Genomic DNA, 5554 nt, shown 5'->3' with positions numbered 1-5554 from the left:
GTCGTCGCCCCGCTGTGAGCTCTCCCCCTCTAACCCCTCGCCCCCGGTGGCCACCATGGGCGCCGCCCCCCCGAGCCCGTATACACACACAAGCATGCATGATGAACACACACACACACACACACATTTTCTTAAGTTAATTAGTATATACGTATTTTGTATGTTTAATTAGTTTAGATTTTTCAAATTATTATTTTTTCACTAGTATATATGTATGAATGCATGTTAGATGGATCTAATTAGTGTTTAATTAGTATGGAATTTTTTTATATAATGTTGTTTTTCTGTTTTTAATGGATGTTTAGAAGTTGTTTTTTCTGTTTTTAGTGTTAGATGCTTAATTAGTATGAAATAGCATATAGAATTTTGACATATGCAATGATAGCATAATTAGTGTTACATTTGCATATAGTATTTGTTGTTGATGATGCCCGGCCCGCATCCTCGCCGTCGACTCGTTCGCGACGACGTCCTGCTTCAGAGGACCCATGTCCGGGACTGGGCTCCGCCGGGCTGGCACTGGGAGGTGCTACCTTCAGGGGCGCGACGCTTGGTGAGGAACCCGGCCCCGGGTCCCGTCGTCGACCCTCATCTCCTTTGGTGGCATTCGCGTGGGCCACTTTCAGTGCGGAGGGAGCCGGCCCCGCCGGAGGTGGTACGTCGCCGTGTCAGGGAGGAGGACGAGCAGGTCCATCGCTACATGGCTGCTATGGACGTCAGGTTCTCCAATACCTGGCAGGTTCTTTGGGGAGATCACCCGAGCTATGATCCAGTGATGGTTCCTTCACTTTGGTTGTCCACCGCCTAGATTACTCTCTAGTATTCAATCTTTATTAGCTAGCTACTAGTGATGTATTCGATATATAATATTTGAGATGATTTATTCGAGATTATATATATTATTTGAGACGATGTATTCGAGATTATATCTATTATTCGAGACGACGTATTCGAGATTAAATCTATTATTCGAGACGATGTATTCGAGTTTATATCTATTATTCGAGACGATGTATTCGAGATTATATCTATTATTCGAGATTATACTAAATTGTTTTATATTTCTTTTGGCATAGTTAAATAAAAGTTATGGCGGACAATACCGACAGAGAGAGAGAACAGACCATGATCGATATCATACGCGGGCCAGATGATGATCAGAATGAAGAAGATTTTGACGGCTTCGAATTTCTAAACAACACCGAAGAGGGTGATATGATATTCGATCGCGACGACCGAGAAGATGAAGTCATGAACTACGACGAAGAACATGTTGATCCTGAAACAACAAACACCGGCGAGGTATATATATTTATATAAGCAGGATCTGGTGATCATCGCATGTTTTAAATGAGTTGAAGATATATTAACGAATCGATCTTTCTTCTTTCAGCCATCCGGATCGAGCAAATCTTCAGGCACAAGGACGAAACGAGGCCCGAACAAAAATTTGAAGGAGGGCGTAAAGTACAATATCGAGGCATTCAAACCTAATGGCGAACCATTAGCGCCTAAGAAGATTGCGGACAAGTTCGTTCGTCGGTGCGGAGTTCTTGTGAAGGACCAACTCCCGATCTCCCTTCAAGAATGGAGAAAGCCAGCAAAGCCACGTCCAGATGTTACTTTTGTCGACGAGAATAAAAAAACTGCTTTGGGATACTCTCATGGAACATTTCACCCTACCAGATAATATCACAGAAGCAAATGTGCGGAAAGTCAAGGACGCTGCTTTTAGGAAGATGGCGGTTGCATTCAAGAACCACAAGAGAATGACGTGGGAGAAGTACGTCAAGGGAGGAAGGAAGACTCCAATATTCGAGGGGATACTAGAGAATCAAAGTGCTCATTGGGACGATTTCGTGAAATTCAAGGATTCAGAATTAGCTAAGGAACAGTCGAGAATAAACAAGAAGAATGCCAAAAAAAAGGATAAGTTTCATAAGCTGGGGCCAGGTGGCTACGCGGTGGCAATGCCTAAGTGGGATAAGTCTAAGAAAGAGATGGAGGATGCAAGTGTCACTCCGGTTACTAAGAGCTGGCCCCCCAGGTGCAGGACTTGGTTCTATGCGCATGGGGGGGAGTTGGACCCGAAGACAAGCAATGTTTCGACAAAGGCATGTCTGAACGGAGCCGACGATGCGCTACTTGTTGCAATAGAAGAGACTCGATCGGGGGTGTTCCAGCCCAACAGAGAGAACAACGAGCTTACGCGTGCCCTGGGAAATCCTGAACACCCGGGAAGAACACGAGGCAAGGGCGCTCTTCTGTGGTATGAGGGGTTTTCGGACTGGAACACCGACTACAGAACCCGTGCGAGAAAGAAGATTGCGGAGGAGAAGAAGAGGAAGATGGAGGAGGAGCAGAGGAAGCGGGACTATGAACGCCTTCAAGGCCTAGAAGCAAGTCAAGCGGAATTGGCAGCTAAATTCCAGCGGCAGCAGGAGCAGATCGACTCACTTAGCCAGCAAAGGGGGTCTCAGCATCTGCAGCAGCTAGCGGATGATCCAGCATTGGATACCACCGCCCCATCCATGCCGAGAAGCAGCATGGGTTCCGCCCCGGGCGACGCAGTAGTGCTGGATAGATACCCCGTGGATGACATCACGGAGAACACTAACTGCGAGCTACACTTCAAAATGAAGAACATATCCATGAAGGTGGCGGACGCCGTTGCTTTTTCAAATTCCCCCGAGGCAACCTTCCATTGCAACCCGATTCCAGCGGGCTATGCTCGTGTCTTGGTTGATGAGGTGGTGGACCCATATTCGGAGCTACAGCTTGACATTCCTGGAGGTGACGACGAGCACACATTGGGAGAGGCCATATATCGTGTCATCCTATGGAGAAAGGATTGCATCATCTTTCGAAGGCCACCGACACCGCGTCACCCGACTCCTCGTCGAAGTCCGCCACCGAGTCAGCAGACTCCCGCTCCTCCAAGTCCACCAACGCGTGAGGCCACTCCTCCTCCTCCAAGTCCGGCAAAGTGTCAGGCCACTCCTCCTCCAAGTCCGACACAGCGTCAGACGTCCACTCCTCCTCCAAGTCCGGCACAACCTCAGGCCACTGCAAGTCCGGCACAGCTTCAGGCCACTCCTCCTCGTCCAACTCAGCCCCCTCAGCCGTCTCCGCCGCCTCAGCAATCGCAGAAGAGACACCCCGCAGCTATGGTGCGTAGCTGTACGAGTCGAGGTCATAGTACATGAAGTACAGGCGGAGGCAAGCGATATAAATATGGTCCAAACCTCACTACTCCTCTTCCTGTGAGGGCTTACGACAGGACCGAGGAGCAAACCAATGCCATAGTGCAGGCAGAAGTCGACGCCCATTTTGGACCGAAACCGCCACCGCCGCCAAGGGAGAAAGTGCCTGTGGAAGTAGTTGACCACTTCATTCGTATGGCTGAACCACCAGCTCCTAAGCCTGTTGACACAGACTATGAGCGCCACATCAGGAAGTTACATCGACGACGTCTACAGAAGGAGGCGAGCTCGAGCTCGAGCAAACAACAAGTAGCTGTCAAAAAATGCGGGAAAACCGTTGCCCAGCTGGGAAAACAGGCGGCGCAATCGATCCCCCCGCTTGTTGTGCCGCCAACAACACGTGACAGTACGCGCACCCAATATTATTGTGGCCAAACAGTTTACGTTCCCGAGGTGGGCGATGTGGTAATAACCCAGGAGCATATAATGCAAGCTGAAGAACTCAAGATCACTGTTGGACAACTCCTCGAGATCGAGGACATGCCTGGGATTACAGAGGAGGAAATAAAACGAAAATATGTCCGGGGCCAACCTTTGGTCGAGCCAGAAGATGTCAACAAGCTCCCAACGAGAATGTATGAATTGCATCAATGGTACATGGACATTACCAAGAGATCCAATCGAGAGTCCCTCATGGTGAATGTCAAGAAGGATGATTACTACCATGAGAAAGCTGTGGCCGTTGAGTATCCTGAACTGTTTCAGTTATACAATCAAGACGCACTCGACAAATCTATCGTCAGTTGCTATTGTCTGTAAGTGATTTCTTTCTGTAATTTAAGTCTCAAGCTAGCTGTAGTGATCCTTTTGATCAATCATTACCTGTAATTATCCTCACTATATTCTTTTCTGTGGTATTATGCAGGATGAAGATGTATGAAATGAGAAAAGGTGGACGCTATGGCATTGGGTTCATTGACCCAAACACCGTTAATGAATACACATGGAAAATGAACAAGCATCAAGAAAAAGAGGTAGAGGAGAGCATGCTAGAGTTCTTGAAGCGCCTTAAATACAATGAAGATATACTACTTCCTTACAACTTCCAGTGAGTCACACTTTCTTGTACTACAAATTCTCTGTTTTTGCCTACTAGCTAGCTAGCTACATATTTTTGCTTACATATGCCCGCTTAATTAAGACATGCAAACATGTGTGCATGCAGATTTCACTGGATCTTATGTATCATTAAAGTTGACGCCGGAACAGTTGAAATACTGGACTCGCTACTTGAAAAACAAAGTGACTATAACATCTTGTTTGGGATAGTCAACAGGTAATTTCAATCATTATTAACTATATATCTCGGCCTATTTAGTAATTCATCATTTCATGATATGAACTATTTAATAACCCCTTTATTCATTTTCTTTGTCGGCAGGCAGGGTTTGGGCAAGGTTCATCAGCGTCACGGAAGGCGAATGGAAACCAAAGCTGAAATGGTTTCGAGCCAAGGTAAGTAATTAAGTAGTACTAGCTACCTAGCTAGCTAGCTGCCATCTCTTTAATTATCATGCTTGATTAATTATTATCTGATCAAATTAAATTCCATTCTCGTAATAAAGGCCCTGAAGCAGGCGCAGGGGACTGATCTGTGTGCATTCTGCGTTTGCGAGAACATTCGCATGATGGCGTCCGAAAGGAGCAGATCTCAAAGACAGGAATGGGTACGCTTGTCAGAACACTATTTACAATTTTTACACCATTATCGATATCTAGTCACACAACTAATACACATGCATATTGATCTCCTTCTTAACAGTTCAAAGAGGTGCGGGACAAGCTCCTACCAAAGGAGCGCGTAGAAGCACTTCAAGAGGAAATAACGGGATTTTTGCTCGACCAGGTCATAAATCCGAAGGGAGAATACTATTACCCGCTACCGCCCCCATGAACCACTTTCAATTGTCATCGTGCTCCGAAGGCACCAATTAGGCTAATGCCACTGGCTCCGAAGGCAACATGCATATGTAGAAGAAATTGTATATAGCTATACATGTGTGTATGTGTGAATTAATACGGTTTGTGAGACATTGATGATATATATATGATTGGTTCTACTAGAAATTCTATTTGTATATATATATGCATAACGTGTACAATGTGTAGTACCGTAAAATACCAGCAAACGAAAAATAATTAAAATGGAAAACACAAAATTAAATGAAAAAAAATCATAAAACTAAAAAACCCACAACCATTTAGTACCGGTTGGTGTAGGGCTCCCGGCCCCCGGAGCTGGCTCGTGCCACGTGGTTCCCCTTTAGCACCGGTTCGTGCCGAACCGGTAC

This window comes from Triticum dicoccoides, chromosome 3A, assembly GCF_002162155.2.
Source record: "Triticum dicoccoides isolate Atlit2015 ecotype Zavitan chromosome 3A, WEW_v2.0, whole genome shotgun sequence".
Lineage (NCBI taxonomy): Eukaryota > Viridiplantae > Streptophyta > Magnoliopsida > Poales > Poaceae > Triticum > Triticum dicoccoides.
The sequence above is the reverse complement of the archived record's forward strand: the minus strand, read 5'-3'. Positions refer to the sequence as shown.